This window comes from Sus scrofa, chromosome X (assembly GCF_054392235.1).
Source record: "Sus scrofa isolate SSC_HxYL_T2T_F1_AM1 chromosome X, Sscrofa_HxYL_maternal_Yorkshire_Landrace_v2.0, whole genome shotgun sequence".
Lineage (NCBI taxonomy): Eukaryota > Metazoa > Chordata > Mammalia > Artiodactyla > Suidae > Sus > Sus scrofa.
The window spans coordinates 67,068,573-67,095,237 of NC_139401.1; the positions used below are offsets into that span (position 1 = coordinate 67,068,573).

The following is a 26,665-nucleotide window of genomic DNA, read 5'->3' on the forward strand; positions in this document are numbered from 1 at the left end:
ATAAATAAATAAATAAATAAATAAAAGGTAGATTTGTGAGCATAATTTTAAAACGAAAGGTATCTATATCCAGAAAGAATATATACCCATAAAAACTATAAGAGGCTGATAAACTATCTTTCTCTCCTCAAGATATTTCTCTAAAAAGCCTACCTAACCAGAACTGGAGGCAAGACAACTGGTGAAAGGAAATTTATTCTTACCTATAATGTTTTAATATTATTTACAAGGAGAAGAATTCACATATTATCTATGTATTTAAAAACAGAGAGAACCCTCAGAAAAGGCTAAAGAAACAAAATATCATTCTTCCCCTTTCCAAGCTCCTAGCTGACAACCACCCTTCTGGATCACCATCTCAGCTGGCCAAGTTATAAGGCAGTTGAAGTAAGTTAGAATTTCTTTGCATTATTATGTTTCATTCTCTTCTTCCTAAGACTACCCTACACACATATATTTAGATTCAGTTATACATAACATATTGTATACAATTATATAAACTTTAAAACAAACAAAAAAAGGGAAAAAACCCAATTGAGTCTATGGAATAGTTATTCTTCAAAATGGAGCACATAACTGGTAAGTATATTTCATTTGCAGGCAATCCACTGCATTAAGGGAAAAGAAAATTAGTCTTTTTCAGGGGAGTTCTTGACTTGTTATTTCTCTGGGGGCCTTTAAACTTCATTTGTCCCCTTTAGATGAAGGAAAGTGAAAGCTGATTTCAATATGCCATCATGACTCTGTTGCCAAAAGCAGAGAAAGGTGGCCCACAAAAAAACAGAGTCCAGGGTAAGTCATTCTCCAGTGAACAGGAAAGAGGCTGAAATTGGTCAGCTGTACAAAAGTCCAATACATCAGACCTCCCTTACATGTATTCCAGAATTTCTGTCTCAGGTCCTGAAACATGTCATCCTTTCCCTGGAGAATACTCATACTAGCATAAAAGGCAGAGATGGCCAACCAGCCCTCTGAGTGCCATGTCGCACAGCACCTTGGCCTGGACGGCGCACAGTGCACAGCTAGGAAGCGGACACTCCAGCAGTCACAACTGTATGTAGTTGAAGTTCTCCTGGAAGGCCACGGCCACACCGGCCACGTGCTGCCTATGCCACCAGTCTGAGGGGTTGCCCTGCAGCTGCCACTGCAGTGCATCGCCAGCCAAGAAGAGCTGGGTGTAGAGCAGCACGTTCATGGGCCAAGGGTAGCGCCAGGTGCCGTTGAGTGAGGGCCCTGGGTGCCCATCAGCGGCTGCCAGCTCCAGGGCCACATCCTCTGCACCCTGCCTGTACCCACGGGTCTTTGATGGAAACTTGAAAGATGGGTTAGTCTCATTTAAAAAAAAAAAAAAAAAACCTGGAGTTCCCATCGTGACTCAGCGGAAATGAATCCGACTAGGAACCATGAGGTAGCGGGTTCGATCCCTGGCCTCACCAGCGTTGCAGTGAGCTGTGGTGTAGGTCATAGATGCAGCTTGGATCTAGTGTTGCTGTGGCTCTGGTGTAGACTGGCAGCAACAGCTCCAATTCGACCCCTAGCCTGGGAACCTCCATATGCCACAAGTGCGGCCCTAAAAGACCAAAAAATTAAAATAAAAAATAAAACCTAGAAACTCTCACTTAAGGTAAATTAATTCTGTATATGTACATTCTCAGCTACTTTTATCCATTATATTTACTTTTAAGACAATGACCTTTCCCCATCCTTATTTGCAATTCTGAGAGCACCTTTTTATAAGTCATCTTTCCTCCTTTTTAATAAGGTGTTGACTGATTTACTAGATTGGAAGAGAAGCATACATTAACAGGAGGTTCTGTCAATAAAATTTTTGAAGCTTGAACCAGGTGAACCCCTAAAGTTCCTGAGATTCATGAAGATTCTATGATTAATACAGAATGGGCTTGGCTCCCTGAAACATTTCTCTTTGCCCCTGTCACCAAGGAGGACACAGATTGAACCAGGCCAGGTCGATTTCCACTTAAGAATAATTTGAACTGGAGTTCCCATTGTGGCTCAGTGTAAATGAACCTGACTAGTATCCACGAGGATGAGTTTCCATCCCTGGCCACTCTTAGTGGGTTAAGGATCCTGCATTGCTGTGGCTGTGGCTGGCAGCTGCAGCTCTGATTGGACCCCTAGCCTAGAACTTCTACATGCCACAGGTGTGGCCTTAAAAAGAAAAGAAAAAGAAAGAATAAACTTGAACTATGTGAAAAGCTCCTCATTTTATAAGACAAGCCTTCCTATGACCTTGAAACACTGACACTATGAAAAAACTTTAAAATTGGATCTATTTTGTTCACTGTGACAGGTCTGTTAGCTCAGATTCTATATACATCAGTAGCTGAAGGTAGGTAAACAGAAGTAACCCTTATTTGGTGGATTGATTTCAACATGGGAGAAAGTCTCTAGTCAGACCAAAAAGATTTGAGCTCCACCCTGCCCCCACCCCCACCCCTTTTCCTTCTTTCTTTCCTTCTCTTTCTTTCTTTCTTTCTTTCTTTCTTTCTTTCTTTCTTTCTTTCTTTCTTTCTTTCTTTCTTTCTTTCTTTCTTTCTTTCTTTCCTTCCTTCCTTCCTTCCTTCCTTCCTTCTTCCTTCCTTCCTTCCTTCCTTTCTGGCCAGCAGCATGCAGCTGCTTGATGTGGGATCTCAGTTCCCAGACCAGGGGTTGAACCTTAGCTGCAGCAGTAAAAGCAGAGTCCTAACCTCTAGGCCACCAAGGAACCCCCTCCACCCTGCCCTTTGATACTTTTAAATAGTTACTTGTATGAACACACTAATGGCACACCCATCCAGTTTGCAGATGATAAGCTGGAAAGAAAGGTAGTACAATTGGATGACATTTAGGATTCAAAATAAGCTGGACAGGAATTCCCTGTGGCTCAGAGGGTTAAGAATCTAAATAATATCCATGAGGATGCTGGTTCTATCCCTGGCCTTGCTCAGTGGGTTAAAGGATCTGTCATTGCCAAAACTGCAGTGTAGGTCACAGACGCAGCTCGGATCTGGCATTGCTGTGGCGTAGGCTGGCAGCTGCAGCTCTGATTTGACCCCTAGCCTGGAAACTTCCATACGCTGCAGGTGCAGCCCTAAAAAAGACAAAAAAAGGAGGGGCTGGGCACGCAGGAATAATAGGCTAAATTTAACAAGTTGAAAAGAAGGAGATCAACTTAAAAACTTGTACTGGCTCCTAAAACACAACTGTACAAGTAACAAAGGGATGAACACAGCAGCAGAGTTAGGGATTTCAACTAGGCTCAACATAAGTGAATAGGGATATTGATGTGATTGTCAAAAAAGAAAAAAAAAAGAAAAGAAAAAAGCTAAATTAATCTTGGTCTGTGTGAGTTGTAGAATAGGATCTAGAACAAAAAATCTGACATATTCCCCTGAAGCGATCAGAAAACTACTTGAAATAGTACATTTCATTCTAGGTGCCAATCTTTAAAGAGAGATTTTTTTTTTTTTTTGTCTTTTACTTTTGTGTTTTTCCAGGGCCGCACCCACGGCATATGGAGGTTCCCAGGCTAGCAGTCCAATCGGAGCTACAGCTGCCGGCCTATGCCACAGCCACAGCAACACCAGATCCGAGCCACATCTGTGACCTACACCACAGCTCACGGCAATGCTGGATCCTTAATCCACTGAGCAAGGCCAGGGATCAAACCCGCAACCTCATGGTTCCTAGTCGGATTCGTTAACCACTGAGCCACGATGGGAACTCCTAAAGAGAGATATTAATGAACTGAAGTATGAACAGAACAGAATAAACAGAAAGATGAACAGATGTTAAAACCCTGCCATGAGAATAATGGCAGTAAAGGAACTGCAGGGGGTTAGCACTAAGAAGACAAGACATAGTAGAGGAAATCAGTGACTACTGTTTTCAAATATAAAGGGTTGTCAATTATCAGAGCTGCCCAACAATGGAAGAGACTATCTCTAGACGAATAAATATCCTCAAATAATGGCAGGTTTAAGCACAAACTTGGACAATCATTTGGTGTGGATAGAGAAATTCAAAAGCTGGGAAAATCCCTAGATCTCTCTGCTAAAAAAACCCAAAAGCCATGACACTCCAGTAGCAACAGGGATACCTAGCACCCCGATCTTGATTTCTGAATATCATTCCTCATTTAAGAGAGCCAAAGCTCCTTGGAGAAGTAGCTGATTCCAGGGCTACATCAGGGAGAAATATAAGCCTGGAATATTCTTGTTGTCCAAGAAAGTAAGGAAGTGCTAAAGAAATGGTGAGGAAATGTAAATGGACACAGAAATCAGCTTGAAAGGGCTCCCACTGGCCAAATCTGGACCAATTTAGGCATTGAACTGAAAGAGAGTAAAACATTATAACCTGTGCAAGAAATAAGTATCCGGAGCTCCCGTCTTGGCTCAGCAGAAATGAAACTGACTAGCATCCATGAGGACACAGGTTCAGTCCCTGGCCTTGCTCAGTGGGTTAAGGATCTGATATTGCCATCAGTTGTGGTGCAGGTCGCAGACATGGCTCAGATCTGGGGTTGCTGTGGCTGTGGCTGGCAGCTGTAGCCCCAATTAGACCCCAATTAGCTTGGGAACTTCTATGTGCCACAGGTGCAGACCTACAAAGCAAAAAAAAAAAAATCATAGTAATAACAGATTCAGGCACATATAATCAATGAATGTTAAAAACTACTGGATGAAAGTTTGATGAGAAACAAAACATTTTTACACTCTCAAATTATATCCCCACAAATTGTATATTAATTACAAAGGGTAAAATAGCAAATTTACAATGGAAAAACCTGACAGATTTCACTTTAACCAAATAGCCAAACTTAACATCAGCGATCGTGGGACAAACTGACATCATGTACCTCCTGTTGTAATGCACTAAGAATATACCACTTCTGCAATATTCCTTAAAAATGCATGACCTGAAGTTAATCATTAAGAAGCATCAGACTGAAGTTCCTGTTGTGGCTCAGTGGTTAACGAATCTGACTTGGAACCATGAGGTTGCAGGTTCGATCTCTGGCCTCGCTCAGTGGGTTAAGGCTCCAGCGTTGCCATGAGTTGTGGTGTAGGTCACAGATGCAGCTCATATCCCGCACTGCTGTGGCCCTAGTGTAGGCCGGTGGCTACAGCTCTGATTGGACCCCTAGCCTGGGAACCTCCATATGCCACAGGATGTGGCCCTAGAAAAGGCAAAAAGACAAAAAAAAAAAAAAAAGTATCAGACTAAGGAGAAAACAGGAGCATTATACAAAGTAACTGTCCTAAACTTTCCAAAAATGACAACATAATGAAAGAAAAGAAGACTGAGGAAACATTTCAGATTAAAGGAGAATGAAGTGACATGACAAATGAATTCAATAAATAATACTGGATTATAATCTGGACTGGGGGAATATTGCTATAAAGGACATTACTGAGACAAGTAAAATCTGAATATGGACAGTAATAATATTGTATCAATGTTAATTTTTCAGATTTTGATCATTATTAACCCGTGGTTTTGTAAGAGAATGTCTCTGTTCTTAGGAAAGAAATCCTTAGGATGTAGGAGCACAGGAAATTTGACTGCAAATTACTCAAAGTGATTCAAAAAATAGAGATGGAGCTAAAATATGAAAGCAAATGTGTTTGTGATGATTGTTGTACACCTATAAATGTAGTAAAATTCATTAAGTAATAAAAAAAGCCAATGTGGCAACATGTTAAAAATTTATGAATCTGGGAGTTCCCGTCATGGCTCAGTGGTTAACAGATCTGACTAGCATCCATAGGGTACAGGTTCAATCCCTGGCCTCGCTCAGTGGGTTAAGGATCTGACGTTGCCATGAGCTGTGGTGTAGGTTGCAGACATGGCTTGGATCCTATGTCGTTGTGGCTATGGCACAGGCCATAGGCTGCAGCTCCGATTCTACCCCTAGCCTGGAAATCTCCTAGCCTCGGGTATGGCTCTAAAAGGGAAAACAAATAAACAAATAAATAATTTAAAAAGTTTACGAATCTGGGTAAAGAGTATATGGAAGTTCTTGGTACTATTCTTCCAACTTTAAGTTTGAAATTATTTTAAACGATACTATTTAAAAGCTTTGAATGATTTTTTAAAAGAGAAAACCATTCTACATGTTCTCTAAAGTTCTATAAAGACTAACAGCAGGAGCCAAATTCTAAAACCAAATATTTTAGCAAAAGATACAATAACTTTTTTTTAAGAAAAATTGTAGTTGATTTACAACATTATATTTGCTTCAGGTATACAACATAGTGACTCAAAAATTATATAGATTATACTCCATTTATAGTTATTATAAAATTGGCTATATTCCCTGTGCTGTACAATACAACATTGTAGCTTTCCCTCTTCCTACAGGTAACCACTAATTTGTTCTCTATATCTGTGAGTCTATTTGTTTCATTATATTCATTTGTTTAAGAGCAAACATAAAAGTGATAACATACAGTATTTGTCTTTCTATCTCTGACTTATTTTCACTAAACATAATACCATCCAGGTCCATCCACGTTGTTGCAAATAGCAAAATTTCATTCTTTTTTATGGCTAAGTAGTATTCCATTATATATGTATATAATGTGGCTGCACCAATTGACATTTCCATCAAGAGTGTAGTAAGATATCTTTTCTCCACATCCTTGCCAACATTTATTATTTGTGGCCTTTTTGATGATAGCCATTCTAAAAGGTATGAGATGATATCTCATTGTGGTTTTGATTTGCATTTCTCTGATAATTAGCAATGTTGAGCCTCATGTGCTTGTTGGCCATCTGAAGGTCTTTGGAAAAATGTCTATCTAAGCCTTCTGCCTATTTTTTAAATCATTTTTTATATCGAGTTACATGAGCTGTTTAGATATTTTGGATTTTTAACTCTTTATTGGTCATATTATATGCAAATACTTTATCCCACTTGGTTGTCTTCATTTTGTCAATGGTTTCCCTTGCTGTGCAAAAGCTTTTAAGCTTAATTAGGTCCCATTTGTTTATTTTTGCTTGTTTCCTTTGCCTTAGGAGACATATCCATAAGAATATTGCTACTATTTCTCTCAAAGAGTGTTCTGCCTATGTTTTCTTTCTTTCTTTCTTTCTTTCTTTCTTTCTTTCTTTCTTTCTTTATTTATTTATTTATTTATTTATTGTCTGTTTAGGGCCACATGTGCAGCATATGGAAATTCCCAGGCTAGGGGTAGAATCGGAGCTGTAGCTGCCAATCTATGCCACAGCCACAGCAACATGGAATCCAAGCTGCATCTGCAACCTACCGCAGCTCACCACAATGTGGGATCCTCAACCTACTGAGCGAGGCCAGGGATTGAACCTGTGTCCTCATGGATACTAGTTGGGTTGTTTCCACTGAACCATGATGGGAACTTCCTGCTTGTGTTTTCTTCTAGAAATGTTATGGTTCTGGCCTTACATTTAGGTCATTAATCCATTTTGAGTTTATTTTTGTGTGTGGTATGAGAAAATGTTCTAATTTCATTCTTTTACATGTAGAAAATCTCCAGTTTTCCCAGCATCACTTACTGAAGAAATTGCCTTTTCCATCATTATATATTCTTGCCTACCTTGTCATAGATTAATTAACTGTAAGTGCATAAGTTTATTTCCGGGCTCTCTATTCTGTTCTATTGATCTACGTGTCTGTTTTTGTACCAAGAAATCAGTGAGCATGATACATCCAGCTTTGTTCTTTTTCTCGAGGTTGCTTTGACTATTTGGGGTCTTTTCAAACTTCCATATAAATTTTAGGCTTATTTGTTCTAGTTCTGTGCAAAATGTCATGAGTATTTCCAAAGGGATTGATGATTTTAGGTAGATTATTTTAGGTAGTATGGCCATTTAAACAATATTAATACTTCCAATCCATGAAGATGGGCTATCTTTCCATTCTTTGTATCATTTTCGGTTCCCTTCATCAGTGTTTCATAGTTTCCAGAATATAGATTTTTAACTTCCTTGGTTAAGTTTACTCTTAGTTATTTTATTCTTTTTGATGTGATTTTAAACAGGATTATTTTCTTGCATTCATTATAAGTGTATAGAAAAGCAACAGATTTCTGTATATTAATTTTGTATCCTGCAACTTTAATGAATTCATTTATTAGTTCTAATAGTTTTCTGATGGAGACTTTAGGGTCTTGTATATATAGTATCATGCCATTTGTAAATAGCGAGAATTTTACCTCTTCCCTTCCAGTTTTTTTTATTATAGTTGATTTACAATGTTTCATCAAGTTCTGTTGTACAGCAAAGTGACCCAATCACACACATTTCCCTGTGCTGTATAATAGGGCCCCATTGCCCATTCATTCCAAATATAAGAGTTTGCATCCAAAAAACACCCAAAATGCCCATCCATGCCACTCCCTCCTCTTACCCCTGGAGAACCCCAAGTCTCCTCTTCTTGGCCATGATCTCTTTGTTTGTTTTAGATAGGATCATCTGTTCCATATTTAGATTCCACAATAAGTGATATCATATGGTATTTGTCTTTCTCTTTCTAACTTAACTTCATTTAATATGAGAATCTCTAGTTACATCCATGTTGTTGCAAATGGCATTAGTTTGTCTTTTTTATGGCTAACATTCCATTGTGTATATGTACCACATCTTCTTAATCCATTCATCTGTCAATGAACATTTAGGTTGTTTCCATGTCTTGTCTATTGTGAACAGTGCTGCTATGAACATGGGGGTGCATGTATCTTTTTCTTTTTCTTTCTTTTTTCTTTTTTTTTTGCTTTTTAGGGCCGCACTCATGGCATATGGAAGTTCCCAGGCTAGGGGTCGAATAGGAACTGTAGCAGCCAGCCTATATCACAGCCACAGCAACCTGGGATCCGAGCTGCATCTGTGACCTACACCACAGCTCATGACACCAGATCCCCAACCCACTGAGCAAGGCCAGGGATCGAACCTACATCCTCATGGATACTAGTCAGATTCGTTTCTATTGTGCCATAGCAGGAACTCCACATGTATCTTTTTCAATGAAAGTTTTGTCCGGATATATGCCCAGCAGTGGAATTGATAGATTATACAGTAGTTCTATATTTAGTTTTCTGAGGTACCTCCATACTGTTTTCCATAGTGGTTGTACCAATTACATTCCCACCAACAGTGCAGGAGGGAACTTTTTCTTCACGCCCTCTCCAGCATTTGTTATTTGCTGACTTGTTAATGATGGCCATTCTGACTGGTGTGAGGTGGTACCTCATTGTAGTTTTGATTTGCATTTCTCTAATAATGAGCGATGTTGAGCATTTATTCATTCATATGCCCGTTGGCTATTTGTATGTCTTCTTTGGAAAAATGTCTATTTAGGTCTTCTGCCCATTTTTCAATTGGGTTTGTGTTTTTTTGTTGTTGAGTTGCATGAGTTGTTTGTATATTTTGGAAATTAGGCCCTTGTTTGGTGCATCATTGGCAAAGATTTTCTCCCATTCTGTGGGCCATCTTTTCATATTTTTGTCTTTTTGTCTTTTTTTTGGGGGGGGCACACCTTCAGCATATGGAGGTTCCCAGGCTAGGGGTCGAATCAGACCTGTTAGCCACTGGCCTAAACCATAGCTACAGCAATACTGGATCTGAGCCACGTCTGAGACCAACACTACAGCTCATGCAACACCAGATCCTTAACCCACTGAGCAAGGTCAGGGATCGAACTTGCATCTTCATGGATACTAGTCAGATTTGTTACCACTGAGCCATGACAAGAACTCCATCTTTTCATATTTTTAGTGGTTTCCTTTGCTGTGCAAAAGCTTTTGAGTTCGATTAGGTCCCACTGGTTTATCTGTGTCTTTATTGTCATTATTCTAGGAGGTGGATCAAACAAGATGTTGCTGTGATTTACGTCAAAGAGCATTTGACCTAAGTTTTCCTCTAGGAGTTTTACAGCATCTGGCCTTATGTTTAGGTCTTTAATCCATTTTGAGTTTATTTTTGTATACGGTGTTAGATAGTATTCAACTTTCATTCCTTTACATGTAGCTTTCTAGTTTTCCCAGCACCATTCATTGAAGAGACTATCTTTCTTCCACTGTATGTCCTGTCCTCCTTTGTCATAGATTAGTTGCCCATAGGTGTTTGGGTTTATTTCTGGGTTTTTTATCCCAGTTCCATTTGTCTATATTTCTATTTTTGGAGCAGTACCATATTCTTTTGATGACTGTAGCTTTGTAGTATTGTCTAAAGTCAGGAAGCTTGATTCCTCCATTTTCATTATTCTTTTTCAATATTGCTTTGGCTTTTTGGGGTCTCTTGAGTTTCCATACAAATTTTAAAATATTCTGTTCTAGTTCTCTGAAGAATGTCTTTGATAATTTGATAGGGATTGCGTTGAATCTGAGGTTGCCTTGGGTAGTATAGTTATTTTGACAATATTGACTCTTTCAATCAAAGAGTGTGGTATATCTTTCCATCTGTTTGTGTCATCTTTGATTTCTTTCATCAATGTTTTATAGGTTTCAGAGCACAGGTCTTTTGTCTCTGTAGGTAGGTTTATTCCTAGGTATTTCATTTTTTTGATGCAGTTGTAAATGGGATGGTTTCTCTGGTTTCTCTTTCTGATCTTTCATTATTAGTATAAAGAAATGCAATTGATTTCTGTGATTAATTTTGTAGCCTACAACTTTGCCTGATGGGTTCTAATGGTTTTCTGGTTCTGTCTTCCCTTCCAATTTAGATGCCTCTTATTTCTTTGTCTTGTCCGATTGCTGTGGCTAGGATTTCCAATACTGTGTTAAATAGACATGGTAAGAGTGGGCATCTTTGTCTTGTTCCTAATTTAAAAGGAAAAGCTTTCAGCTTTTCATCATCAAGTATGACCTAGCTGTGGGTATTTCATATATGGCCTTTATCATGTTGAGATTTGTTCCCTCTATATCTACTTTGATGAGAGTTTTTATTATGAATAGATGTTAAATTTTTTCAAATGCTTTTTCTGCATCTGTTGAGATGATCTTGTGATTTTTATCCTTCCTTTTACTTATTTATTTATTTATTTATTTTTATTATTTTCCCACTGTACAGCAGGGGGATCAGGTTATCCTTACATGTATACATTACAATTACATTTTTCCCCCACCCTTTCTTCTGTTGCCACATGAGTATCTAGACAAAGTTCTCAATGCTACTCAGCAGGATCTCCTTGTAAATCTATTCTAAGTTGTGTGTGATAAGCCCAAGCTCCCGATCCCTCCCACTCCCTCCCCCTCCCATCAGGCAGCCACAAGTCTTTTCTCCAAGTCCATGATTTTCTTTTCCGAGGAGATGTTCATTTGTGCTGGATATTAGATAACAGTTATAAGTGATATCATATGGTATTTGTCTTTGTCTTTCTGGCTCATTTCACTCAGTATGAGAGTCTCTAGTTCCATCCATGTTGCTGCAAATGGCATGATGTCATTCTTTTTTATGGCTGAGTAGTATTCCATTGTGTATATATACCACCTCTTCTGAATCCAATCCTCTGTCGATGGACATTTGGGTTGTTTCCATGTCTTGGCTATTGTGACTAGTGCTGCAATGAACATGCGGGTGCATGTGTCTCTTTATCCTTCCTTTTATTAATGCAGTGTGTCACATTGACTGATTTGCAAATGTGGAACCATCCTTGCATCCCTGAAATAGATCCCACTTGTTCATGGTGTATGACCCTTCTTATATACTGTTGAATTCAGTTTGCTATTGTTGAGGATTTTTACATCTATATTCATCAGAGATACCGGACTGTAATTTCTTCTTTTGTAGTATCTTTGTCTGGTTTTAGTATCAGGATAATGGTGGCCTTGTAGAATGAATCTGGGAGTGTTCCATCCTCTTCAATTTTTTGGGAAGTATGAAAAGGATAGAATTCTTTGTATGTTTGTTAGCACTCCCCTGTGAAGTCATCTGGCTCTGGACTTTTGTTTACTGGGAGTTTTTTTTTTAATTACAAACTCAATTTCACTACTAGTGATTGGTCTGTTCAGTGTCTATTTCTTCCTGATTCAGTCTTGGAAGATTGTATGTTTCTAGAAATTTATCTATTTCTTCTAGATTGTCCATTTCATTGGCATATTAATTGTAGTGTTTTCTTAGGATTTTTGTATCTCTTCTCAGATGTAGTGCAGGGTCCTAGCCATCTCCAATCCCACAACTGCACACTCTCCTCAGCAACAGCAGCCCTCACTCTAGTGGAGAGCTACAGTGGGGCAAGAGGGGCCATAGTGGATGCTTGGCATGGGCCAGAGCACCAATTGAGGTGGTTGCGGGATACTGGCCAGAGTCCCAGGCAGATTCAACCTGCTTCCTCTGCCTTGTTTTGGTAGTAAGCAAGTGGTGTATGCATGCTTTTCAGGGCCACAATCTAGTTTTCTTAGAGCTCTCCTGTTAGTCCCACTAGTTTTTAAACCAGATGAGAGGACTTGTCTTCTGAGTGTTGGACCCCAGGACCATGGTGCCCAATATAAACCATTCACTCAGAATTCCCATCGTGGCTCAGCAGTTAGTGAACCCAGCTAGCATCCATGAGGATATGGGTTTGATCCCTGGCCTCACTCAGTGGGTTAAGGATCCAGCATTGCCGTGATCTGTGGTGTGGGTCACAGACATGGCTCAGATCCTGTGTTGCTGTGGCTGTGGTATAGGCTGGGGGCTGGAGCTCCAATTGCTCTAAAACGACAAAGAGACCAAAAAAATTTTAAAAGTAAAAATGAATAAACCACTCACTCCCCAGGGAAGATCTCTAAGCCCATGTAATCCCTCTCCTCTTCTATATCCCCTCCTAGGTATGCAGGTTCAACTAGATCACTTCTCCCTTTCTATCCAACTTTGTTTGGATCTTTCTTTGCAGCCTTGGTTGTAGAATAGGCTTTCTGCCTTTCTCCGGTTTGTTTACAGTTACAATTTCTCCAAATGTAGATGTGTTTTTTAACATGTTTGTGGGGATAGGTGAGTTTAGCATCCTCCTACTCCACCATTTTGATCTCCTCCCCAAAGAGACTATAATCTTATTAAGAATTTTTTACAAGACTTAAAAAACTTAGTAAAAGACTAGAAATAGTCTTTATTTAAGAGAAATAACATAGTATTTTGTGTCACATAGGCCAGGATTCAAATCTGTGCTCTGCCACTTATTATTTGCATGATTTTGGGAAAATTGCTTCCCTTTGCTCAGCCTCAATTTCCTCATGATATAAAGACAATACCACTTACTTTTATAGTTACACATGTGCAAACACACACACACACACACACACACACGCCCCTAACATATAAAGAGCTTTTATAAATCATTACAAATCAATATGAAAATGATGAAATTACCCCCCCAATAGAAAAATGGGCAAAGGATAAGAACAGGCAATTCATGAAAAATTGTATAAGATAAATCAATAAATACAGTTTGTGAAAATGTGTTTAACTGCACCACAAGTCAAAGACATGCCAATAAAACTGAAATATATTTTTTAACCTATAAGGCTTGCAAGGAATAAAAACACTGATGAAAATATGAGAAAATGTACTACTGGTGATAATGCAAACTGGTACAAAATTTCTAGAAGGCATTTGATAACATTCATTAAAACTGATCTAGAAACTTCTACACTGAACGTTGCAAAACTATCTTAAGAGAAATTTTAAAGGTCTAAATAAACGGATATACCATGTTCCTAGAATGGAAGACTCACTATTGGTTTTTTTTTTTTTTTTTTTTTGTCTTTTTGTCTTTGTTGTTGTTGTTGTTGTTGTTGTTATTGTTGCTATTTCTTGGGCCGCTCCCGCGGCACATGGAGGTTCCCAGGCTAGGGGTTGAATCGGAGCTGTAGCCACCGGCCTACGCCAGAGCCATAGCAACGCGGGATCCGAGCCGCGTCTGCGACCTACACCACAGCTCACGGCAACGCCGGATCGTTAACCCACTGAGCAAGGGCAGGGACCGAACCCGCAACCTCATGGTTCCTAGTCGGATTCGTTAACCACTGCGCCACGACGGGAACTCCAAGACTCACTATTGTTAAGGTGTCAAATCTTCCCAAATTCATCTATAGATTTAATAAAATTGTAATTATAATCTTGCCAGATTTTAAAATAGAAATTGACAAGCTAATTTTATTTTTATTTATTTATTTTATGGCCGCATCCATGGCATATGGAAGTTCCCAGGCCAGGGCTTGAATCTGAGCTGCAGCTGCAACCCTATACCGCAACTGGGGCAACTCTGGATCCTTATCCCACTGAGCTGGGCCAGGGATGGAAAATGCCGCCACAGCAAGCAGCACTGCGATAGCCAGATTCTTAAAACACTGCACCACAGTGAGAACTCTGACAAGCTGATTTTACAATGTATGCAGAGGAGTTCCCTTAGCGGTGCTGCAGGTTAAAGATTCGGCATTGTCACTGCTGTGGCTTGCGTCACAGCTGTAGTGAAGGTTTGATCCCTGGCCCTGTGACATCATTAGTCATTAGGGAAATGCACATGAAAACTACAATGAGATATTACTATATATGAAAATAGCCAAAATTTAAGGCTGACCATATTAAGTGTTGGAGAGGATGAAGAGGTAGTGGAATTCTTATACACTATCAATGTGAATTTAAAATGGTACAACCAGAGTTCCCATCATGGCTTAGCAGGAACGAATCTGACTAGGATCCACGAGTACACAGTTTCGATCCCTGGCCTCTTGTGGGGGGTTAAGGATCTGGCTGTGGTGTAGGCTGGTGGCTAGAGCTCCAATTTGAACCCTAACCTGGGAACTTCCATATACCTTGGATGCAGCCCTAAAAAGCAAAAAATAAAAAAATAATAAAAAAATAAAATGGCACAACCACTTAAGAGAATTATTTTGAAATTTTATAAATTTTTTATTCAAGTGTAGTTGATTTACAATGTTTCTTCAATTTCTATTGTACTATTTAAATCTACATCAGCCCTATAGTCTATAAATGCTACTTCCAGATACCAAAAAACCCCCCAAAAACCAAGAAAACAAAGGCATACATTTACAAAAAGATTTGTACTAGAGTGTCTACTGCAGCTTCAGTCATAACTGCTAAAAAATGTAAACAATTCAAATGCACATCAATAATAGAAAGGACAAACTGTGGTAAATTCATGCAATGGAACACCACTCAATAATGAAAAGGAGAAAACTTGATATGCACAATTAACATGGGAAAATTTCAGAAATGTGCTGAGCAAAATAAGCATTACACAAAAATTGTTCCTTAGACGCTACAGATTTTGAAGTAAATGTTGGTTAATAAATGCATTAACAAGTAATATAGTTACTTTAAGGAGAGAACCAAACAAATACACAAAGATGCATAGGTAAGAATGTTCATCTCAGAAGCTTACAATAGCAAAGAAAAAAAAAACCCTGAAAACAATCTAAATGTCTATTAAGAGAAAAATTAAATAAAATTGTTACATCCATACAATGGAATGCTTCATGGCCATTTTTAAAAATTTTATTGGAGTATAGCTGACTTACAATGTTGTATTAGTTTCAGATGTACAGCAAAGTAAGTTATACATTTATGTATATCCATTCTTTTTTCCCACATAGGATTTTACAGAACATTGAGTAGACCTCCTTGTGCTATCAGTAGGTCCTTGTTAGTTTTCTATTTTATGTATAGTGGTGTGTATATGTTAATCCTATCCTCCCTGTTTATCCCCCCCCCCACCTGGTTTCCCCTTTGGTAACTATAAGTTTGATTTTGAAATCTTTGAGTTTGTCTTATGAATAAGTTCTTTTGTATCATTTTTATTAGATTCCACATATAAGTGATATCACATGATATTTGTCTTTCTTTGACTCACTTCTCCTAGTATGATAATTTCTAAGTCTATCCATGTTCCTGCAAATGGCATTATATCATTCTTTTTGATGGTTGAGTAATATTCCATTGTATATATGAGGAGTTCCCTTCATGGCTCAGCAGTTAATGAACCTGACTAGGATCCATGAGGACACAGGTTTGATCCCTGGCCTCGTTCAAGGGGTTAAGGATCCAGCATTGCCGTGAGCTGTGGTGTAGGTTGCAGATGTGGCTCAAATCCCGTGTTGCTGTGGCTATGGCATAGGCTGACAGTTGTAGCTCCAATTCGACCCCTAGCCTGGGAACTTCCACGTGCCATGAATGCGGCCCTAAAAAGCAAGAAAAAAAATTCCATTGTATACATGTACCACATCTTTATCCATTCATCTGTTGATGGACATTTAGATTTTTTTCCATGTCTTGGCTATTGTAAATAGTGCTGCTATGAACACAGGGATACATGTATCTTTTTGAATTATGGTTTTTTCCAGATAGATGCTCAGGAGTGGGATTGCTGGATCAAATGGTAACTGTATCCTTAGTTTTATAAGGAACTTCCATATTGTTTTTCATAGCGGCTGTACCAACTTATCATGTTGGCAAGGATAAAAATGATTGATAATTCCCAATACTGACAAGTATGTGGGGAAAACATCCTGAAAGGTACTCATACCCTATTAGTAAAGAGTATAAAATCATAGAATCTAGAAGACTATATGACTGTAATTAAAATTCTAAATGTGCACATCATTTCACACAGCAATACATTTCTAAAACTTTATCCTACAGAAATACTCACAATAGGCACACAGATATGTGTACAAAGAATGTAGCACTACTTGTAAGAGTCAAACATTAGAAGAACTCAAATATCTATCAGTGGATTTGACTAAATAAAATGATGGTTCATGTATACAATGGAACACTATGTGGTTATTAAAATTAATTAGTTGCATAGAATCAGAAAGTAGGATGGTGGTTACTAGCAGCTGAGGTGTGGGGAAAGAAGATATATCTTCTTTTGTATAAAGGGGTACAAACTTTCAGTTAGATAAATAAGTTCATGGTTGGGAGTTCCCGTCGTGGCAGAGTGGTTAACAAATCCGACTAGGAACCATGAGGTTGAGGGTTCGGTCCCTGCCCTTGCTCAGTGGGTTAACGATCCAGCGTTGCCGTGAACTGTGGTATAGGTCGCAGACGCAGCTCGGATACTGTGTTGCTGTGGCTCTGGCACAGGCCGGGGGCTACAGCTCCAATTCGACCCCTAGCCTGGGAACCTCCATATGCCACGAGAGCAGCCCAAAGAAATAGCAAAAAGACAAAAAAAAAACAAAAAACAAAAAAAATTAATAAAAAAAAATAAGTTCATGGCGACTGTAGTTAATAACAATGTAGTATATTGCTAAGAGAGTAGATCTCCTCAAGTATTCTCACCACACACACAAAAAGGTAACTATGGGATGTATGTTAATTAGTTTTGTTGTGGTAATCATATCACAATGTATACACATATATCAAAACATCACATTTTAGGAGTTCCCGTTGTGGCTCAGCAATAACAAACTCGACTAGTATCCATGAGGATGTGAATTTGATCCCTGGTCCTGCTCAGTGGGTTAAGGATCCGGCATTGCCATGAGCTGTGGTGTAGGTCACAGATGTGGCTTGGATCCAGCAGTGCTGTGGCTGTGCCTTAGGCCAGCAGCTACAGCTCTGATTCAACCACTAGCCTGGGAACTTTCATATGCTGCAAGAGCAGCCCTAAAAAGCAAAAAAAAAAAAAAAAAAGTCACATTTTATACCTTAAATATATACAATTTTACTCATCTAAATAAATAAAAATATTTTAAATGAATGAGTTAAGACCCTGAAGAGCCAAAGCAGTCTTGAGAGAGTGCTGAATCCTAACCATCAGACTCCAAGGGAGTGTCAAAGCAGTCTTGAGGAGTTCCTGTCATGGCGCAGAGGTTAACGAATCTGACTAGGAACCATGAGGTTGCGGGTTCGGTCCCTGCCCTTGCTCAGTGGGTTAGCGATCCGGCGTTGCCGTGAGCTGTGGTGTAGGTTGCAGACGTGGCTCGGATCCCGCGTTGCTGTGGCTCTGTATTAGGCCAGTGGCTACAGCTCTGATTCGACCCCTAGCCTGGGAACCTCCATATGCCGCGGGAGCGGCCCAAAGAAATAGCAGAAAGACAAAAAAAAAAAAAAAAAAAAAAAAGCAGTCTTGAGAAAGAAGACTAAAGGTATCACATTCCCTAATTTCAAGTGATATTACAAAGCTACGGTGCTCAAACAAGTATGGTACTGGCATAAAAACAGACACATAGGATCGATGGAACAGAACAGAAAGCCCAGACATTAAACTCATGCATATATGGTCAATTAATCTATGACAAAAGGGTCAAGAATCTATACTTGAGGAAGGGCAGTCTCTTTAATAAATGGGGCTGGGGAAACTGGACACCTACATGTAAAAGAGTGAAATTACAGAACATTCTCCAATACCATATACAAAAATAAACTCAAAATCGATTAAAGAGCTAAATATAAGACCAGATACTATAAAACTCCTAGAGGAAGACATAGGTGATAAGCTCTTTGACATGGATCTTGGTAATGATTTTTTGGATTTGACAACAAAAGCAAAGACGACAAAAGCAAAAATAAACATGTGGGACTACATCAATCTAAAAAGCTTCTGCACAGCAAAGGAAACTATCAACAAAACGAAAAGGTAACCTAATGAATGGAAGAAAATATGTGTAACTCATATATCTACTAAGAGATTAATATACAAAATAAAGAACTCGTACACTCAATAGTAAAAAAAAAAAAAAAATCTGGTTAAAAAAGGGGCAGAGGAGTTCCCGTCGTGGCGCAGTGGTTAACGAATTCGACTAGGAACCATGAGGTTGCGGGTTTGGTCCCTGCCCTTGCTCAGTGGGTTAACGATCTGGCATTGCCGTGAGCTGTGGTGTAGGTTGCAGATGCGGCTCGGATCCCGCATTGCTGTGGCTCTGGCGTAGGCCGGTGGCTACAGCTCTGATTCGACCCCTAGCCTGGGAACCTCCATATGCCGCGGGAGCGGCCCAAGAAATAGCAACAACAACAACAACAAAAGACAAAAGACAAAAAAAAAAGGGGGGGGCATAGGATCTGAATAGACATTTTTTCAAAGAAGACATCCAAATGGCCAACAGGTACATGAAAAGGTGCTCAACATCACTAATCATCAGGGAAATGAAAATCAAATCCACAATAAAATATTACCTCACATCTGTTAGAATGATTATTACAAAAAACACAAGAAAGAGCAAGGGTTGGCAAGGACGTGGAGAAAAGGGAAGCCTTGTGTGCCATTGGTGAGAATGTAAATTGGTGCAGCCACTATGGAAAACAATATGTAGGTTCCTCAAAAATTAAAAATATAACTACTATATGGTCCAGCAATTTCACTTTTTTTTTATGGCTGTACCCATGGCATATGGAAGTTCCCGGGCCAGAGACTGAATCCAAGCTGCAGTTGTGGCAATGCCAGATGATTAATCCACTGTCCCAGGCCAGGGATCGAACCCACGCCACCCCAGAGACAATGCCAGTCCTTAACCCACTGCGCCACAGCAAGAACTCCAGCAATATCACTTTTGGGTATTAATCTGAAGAAAATGAACACACTAACTCGAAAAGGTATATGTACCCCCATGTTCAGTGCAGCTTTATTTACAATAGTCAAGATATAGAAACACATAAATGCCCACAATGGACAAATGGATAAAGATGATGTGGGAAATACATACAATGGAATATTATTCAGGCAAAAAAAGAATGAAATCTTGCCATCTGTGACAGCATGAATGGACACTGAAGGCATTATACTAAGGGAAATGTCAGACAGAAAAAGACAAATACCATTTGATCACACTTCCATATGGAGTCTAAAAATAAACAAACAAAAAAACAACATGAAACAAAACAAGCTCATTAGATATGAGAGAACAAATTGGTGGTTGCCAGAGGTAGGGGGTGAAATGGGTGGAGGAAGTGAAAAGGTACAAACATCCAGTTATAAAAGAAATAAATCGGAGTTCCCGTCGTGGCGCAGTGGTTAACGAATCCGACTAGGAACCATGAGGTTGCGGGTTCGATCCCTGCCCTTGCTCAGTGGGTTAACGATCCGGCGTTGCCGTGAGCTGTGGTGTAGGTCGCAGACGCGGCTCGGATCCCGCGTTGCTGTGGCTCTGGCGTAGGCCGGTGGCTACAGCTCCGATTCAACCCCTAGCCTGGGAACCTCCATATGCCTCGGGAGCGGCCCAAGAAATAGCAACAACAACAACAACAAAAAGACAAAAGGACAAAAAGACAAAAAAAAAAAAAAAAAGAAATAAATCAAGCAAATGTAATATATAGCATGGCAACTATAATTAATAATACTGTATTGCATATTCAAAAGTTTCTAAGAAAGTAAATCTTAAAAGTTCTCATCACAAGAAAAAATATTTGTTGGAGTTCCCATTATGGCTCAGCAGAAACAAATCTGACTGGGATCCATGAGGATGCAGGTTCGATCCCTGGCCTCACTCAGTGGGTTAAGGATCTGACGTTGCCATGAGCTGTGGTGTAGGTCACAGATGTGGCTTGGATCTGGCGTTGCTGTGGCTATGGTGTAGGCCAGAGCCTACAGCTCCGATTCAACCCCTAGCCGGGAAACCTCCATGTATTTGGGGTGCAGCCCTAAAAAGACAAAAAAAAAGAAAAAGAAAAAATATTTGTAACTATGTACAGTGATGGATGTTAACTAGATTTATTGTGGTGATCATTTCACAGTATATACAGATATGGAATCATTATGTTGCATACCTGAAACTATTACAATCTTAAATGTCCATATATACCTCAATCAAAAATTAAATTTAAATTTAAAAAACATGAGTACATTGATGCTGCATGTATAAAACAACAAAAATGTCTAAAATATATTATGCAGGAGTTCCCGTCGTGGCTTGTGGTTAAGGAATCTGACTAAGAACCATGAGGTTGTGGGTTCGATCCCTGGCCTCACTCAGTGCGTTAAGGATCCAGCATTGCCGTGAGCTGTGGTGTAGGTCACGGACGTGGCTTGGATCCCACATTGCTGTGGCCCTGGCCTAGGCCAGCGACTACAGTTCCAATTAGACCCCTAGCCTGGAAACCTCCATATGCCGTGGGGTGGCCCTAGAAAAGACAAAATAAATAAATAAATAAAATAAAACATATTATGCAAAAAGGAAGTTGCATAAAGGTGTATAAAATATAGTTTGTACTCAGAAAGTAAAACTTCCTTTACTATTTAAAAAAAAAAAAAAACTAGGAGTTCCCGTCATGGCAGAGTGGTTGACGAATCCGACTAGGAACCATGAGGTTGCAGGTTCGATCCCTGCCCTTGCTCGGTGGGTTAACGATCCGGCGTTGCCGTGAGCTGTGGTGTAGGTTGCAGACGCGGCTCGGATCCCACTTGCTGTGGCTCTGGCATAGGCTGGTGGCTACAGCTCCGATTCGACCCCTAGCCTGGGAACCTCCATATGCCGCAGGAGCAGCCCAAGAAATAGCAACAACAACAACAACAACAAAAGACAAAAGACAAAAAACAAAAAAACAAAAAACTATATATATATATATAGTTTGTAGAGTTCCCTGGTGGCCTAGTGGTAAGGATCCAGCCTTGAAAATGCCATGGCTCAGGTTGCTATGGCTCAGGTTCCATCCCTGGCCTGGGAACTTCCAAATGCCATGGGCATGGCCAAATCAATCAATCAATTAATTAATATAATAAAATAAAATATAGTTTTGCCTATTATAAAAATTATATAAAATATATGTATAGATGGAATTCTAGATGACTTAAACTAAGTTATTAACAGTGGTTATCTGAAAGTGATAAGATTACCAGAAACTTATACTCTTTAGGTTGTAGGTTTATGTTATTAAGCAAATCTTTTTAATACATATCACTTTTAAAATAATAAGAACACATTTTGAAAAATAAAATGGAGGGGTTATGGATCTAAAGGACAATTACAAAAGGATTAAGGAAATGAGAAAGCTGGAACATGCCAAAGTCAAGGAAAGAGAATGAGATAATGTAATTTTACATTTTTAGTGGAGTAATTCGGGGAAATGACCAAACCCAGGAGCAAGCAGAGGGATTTTTGATGCAGAAGTAGAGTGGGAAAGAAGAGCACTAGCGATAGCCAGGGAACTGGGAAGTTAGGGTGTTGCTTGGTCAGTCCAATCACAGAGCACTGTGACCAGCTAGCAAGTAAAACAGTAAAGATAGTCCAGAAACAGACTCATGTGTATAAGGGAATTTAGTATATGATAAAAGTGGCATTTCCAATCACTGGTGAAAGTTAATAAGTAGTGTTGCAACAATTAACTACCTGTTTGGAAAAAAAATTGTTACAGCAATATCTCATACCATTCACAAAAATAAATTCTAGACACTTTAAATAATAAAACTTAAAACAACAAACTCAGAAACAACCTGTATTGGACAAAGACTCCTTAGATATGAAACCAAAAGCATGAGTCATAAAAGAAAAAATTGATATACTGAACTTCATCAAAATTATGACCTTCTACTCTTCAAAAGACACTAGTAAGAAAATGAAAAGACAAGCTACAAACTGAGAGAAAATGTTCGTGAAGGACCCAGAATATATAAGAACTCTCAAAACTTAATAAGAAAACAAGTAATCCAACTGTTTTTAATGGGCAAAAGATTTGAACAGACCTTATACCAAAGATGCTCAACATCATTAAGTCATCAGGAAAATACAAATTAAAACCACAATGAAAAACAATTACATACCTATTAGGATATCTTAAAAAAAACTGACACTACCAAGTGCTGGGGAACTAGATGTAACTGGAATTCTCATGCATTACTGAAAAGAATACAAGCATGTATAACCAATTTGGAAAACAGTTTGGCAGCTTCTTATACAGTTAAGCCTACATTGACTATACGACCTCACAATCCTACTCCTAGGCATTTACCTAAGTGAAATAAAAACTTGTGTTCAGACAAAAACCTGATGCTGGAGTTCTCACTGTGGCGCAGTGGGCTAAGGATTTGGCATTGTCTCTGTAGCGTCATGGGACATGTGCATTATCTTGATTGTGATGATAGTTTAATGGGCATGTACATATGTACATATGTCAAAACTCATCGAATTATATCCTTTAACCACAAACAGTTAAACAGTTTATTGTACATCAATCATACCTCAATAAAGCTGTTTGAAAAAGGAGGAAGGAAGTTCCCGTCGTGGCTCAGTGGTTAACGAATCCGACTAGGAACCATGAGGTTGCGGGTTCAATCCCTGGCCTCAATCAGTGGGTTAAGGATCCGGCATTGCCATGAGTTGTGGTGTAAGTTGCAGATGCGGCTCGGATCCCACATTGCTGTGGCTCTGGGGTAGGCCAGTGGCTATAGCTCCAATTGGACCCCTAGCCTGGTAACCTCCATATGCCATGGGAAGTGGCCCTAGAAAAGGCAAAAAGACAAATAAATAAATAAAAATAAAAAGGAGGAAGAAATATATGAGAAAAAAAATAAGTGTTTAAAAACTTGCAGTAGGGACAGCCTTCTTAAACAAGACAAAGAAAAGAAAAGCCACAACAGAAAAGAATGCTATGTTGGACTATATCAAAATTTAAAGTTTCTAAAGATATAAAAAAAAATACAAAAGAAAGTAGATTAGGAAATGTTTGCAACATATATAAACAACAGATAATTAATGTCCAAAAAATAAAGAAGTCCTATAAATCAATAAGAAAAAACATCCTGATAGAAACATGAAACATGAGCAAAAGATGTAATAAGCAAATAATGAGAGAATTGCAAATATCAACAAATGTATGAAAGGAAGATATATATATATAGATATAGATATAGATATAGATACACACACACACACACACACACTAATAGAGAACTATAAATCAAAATATCACTTTTTGCCTTACAGTCTTTAAAAAGTTTAAGAAGATTGATTTAAAGTATTGGCAGGGTTATAGGGAAATAGTTACTCTCATATACTGCTGTTGGAAATATTCAGCCTTTTGGTAAGCAATTTTGTACTAAATCCAATAATTCTATTCTGCATTACCTACCTTAGAGAAACACTTGCATATGTCCACAAAAAGAGTTAATGGGGAAAAAAAAACCAGAAAATTAGAAATTATTAGTGATTCTCAGATTATATGTGGTAAAGAACAAGGTATTTTTTTTTCTTTTTTTAACAGCCAAATCTGTGGCATATGGAAGTTCCCAGGACAGGGGTCAAGTCTGAGCTGCAGCTGCGGCCCACGCCACAGCCACAGCATCAGCATCACCAGATCCAAGTTGAAGCTTGTGTCAACACCAGATCCCTAACCCACTGAGCAAGGCCAGGGATCAAACCTACATCCTTCCAGAGACAACATGAGGTCCTTAACCTGCTGACCACAATGGGAACTCTGAGAACAAGTTATTTAAAATAAATTTCCCATCTGTTATGGACTCATACCTTTGTAAAGCAGAGAAAAAAGGAATTACTAGAAAAGTCATCATGCAACGTCATGGCGACATCAAACTGGTACAAAAGTTTTAAAATCCTTACTCTCAACTTCTGTACTTATCTCATTGTGGACAAGTGATAGCACCAGTCTGTGGAATACAGTTTGAGCAGCACTGATCTAAATGTCTATCAAGGAGTTCCCACTGTGGTACAGTATGCTAAGGATCTGGCATTGTCTCTGCAGTGGCTCAGGTCGCTGCTGAGGTGTAGGTTCAATTCCCATTCCCTGACCCAGCACAGTGGGTTAAACGATCTGGCATTGCCACAGCTGTGGTGTAGGTAACAGCTGGAGCTCAGATTCATTCCATTCCTGGCCTGGGAACTTCCATATGCCACAGGCGTGGCCAATAAATAAATAAATAACTGTCCATCAAAAGGGAAATGGGAATTGTCGAATGATCTAGGAATTCCACTTCTAGGTATATATCCAAAAGAATTAGCAGCAAGGACTTGAACAGATATTGGTATATCCATGTTCACAGCAGCATTGTTCACAATAGCCAAAATGTGGCGGCAATGCAAGTGCTCATTGATGGAGATATGGATAAACAAAATGTGGTATATACATACAATGGAATATTGTTCATCCCTAAAAAGCAAGGAAATTTTGACATATGCTGCAACATGAATCGAACTCGAAGATATGCTATGTGAAATAAGCCGGCCACAGAAAAAACAAATTGTGTATGATTTCACCAATATGAGGTACCTAGAACAGTCAAATTTACAGAGATATAAAATAGAATGGTGGTTGCCAGGGGCTGGGAGGAGGGGAGAATGGGGGGTTATTGTTTAATGGGGATGGAATTTTGGAGTTCTTGTCGTAGTGCAGTGGAAACGAATCCAACTAGGAAACATGAGGTTGCAGGTTCGATCCCTGGCCTCGCTCAGTGGGTTAAGGATCCAGTGTTGCCGTGAGCTGTGTTGTAGGTTGCAGATTCGGCTTGGATCTGGCGTTGCTGTGGCTGTGGTGTAGGCCGGCAGCTGTAGCTCCAATTAGACTCCTAGCCTGGGACTCTCCATATGCCAAGGGTGTGGCTCTAAAAAGAAAGAAAAAAATGAGGATGGAATTTTAGTTTGAGAAGTCCTGCAGAGGGATGGTGGTGATGGCTGTACAATAATATGAATGCATGTAATGACAATGAACTTAAAATTGTTAAATACAACAAAAAAGAAACAGACACAGGTATAGAGAGAAAACTAGTGGCACCGGTGAGGAGAGGGAAGAGGGGAGAGGCGAAATAGGGATAGGGGATTAAGAGGTACAATCTATTATGTATAAAATAATCTACAAGGAGGTATTGTGTAGCACAGGGAATACATAACTACAGATGGAATATAGCCTTTAAAATTGTGAATCACTATGTTATACACTTGTAACTTATTTAATATTGCACATAAACTATACTTCAATTAAAATGAAAAAATCTGTTAAATGGTAAATTTTGTTATGTTCAATTTTACCACAGTTTTATTTTTTTACGCCACATACTTTTACTTTTTTTTTTTTTGTCTTTTTGCTATTTCTTGGGCCGCTCCCGCAGCATATGGAGGTTCCCAGGCTAGGGGTCCAGTTGGAGCTGTAGCCATTGGCCTACACCAGAGCCACAGCAACGCGGGATCCGAGCCGCGTCTGCAACCTACACCACAGCTCACGGCAACGCCGGATCGCTAACCCACTGAGCAAGGGCAGGGACCGAACCCGCAACCTCATGGTTCCTAGTCAGATTCGTTAACCACTGCGCCACGATGGGAACTCCTACTTTTTTAATTTTTAAAATTATAGTCAATTTACAATGTTGTGCCAATTCTGCTATATAGCAAAGTAACCCAGTCTCTCATATATGTACATTCTTTTTCTCATATATTCCATCATATTCTATACCAAGAGATTAGATATAGTTCCCTGTTTTATACAGTAATTTTTATCACAATTTTAAAAAAGAACATGAGGAGTTCCCTTTGTGGCTCAGCAGTTAATGAACCTGACCAAGATCCATGAGGATGCTGGTTTGATCCCTGGCCTCACTCAGTGGGTTAAGGATCCAGCATTGCCATGAGCTATGGTGTAGGTTACAGACGCAGCTCGGATCCGTCATTGCTGTGGCTGTGGTGTAGGCCAGCAGCTACAGCTCTGATTTGACCCCTAGCCTGGGAACTTCCATATGCCGCAGGTACAGCCCTAAAATAGCAAAAAAAAAAAAAAAAAAAAAAAAAAAACAACACTATGCAGCCTATCC

General features: G+C 39.3%; 1 pseudogene; it reads right to left on the bottom strand.

Moving 5' to 3' along the window:
* Positions 1 to 659: 659 nt before the first annotated feature.
* LOC100156665 (mpv17-like protein pseudogene) lies at positions 660 to 24,428 on the bottom strand (annotated as a pseudogene).
* Between the last annotated feature and the right edge of the window lie 2,237 nt (positions 24,429 to 26,665).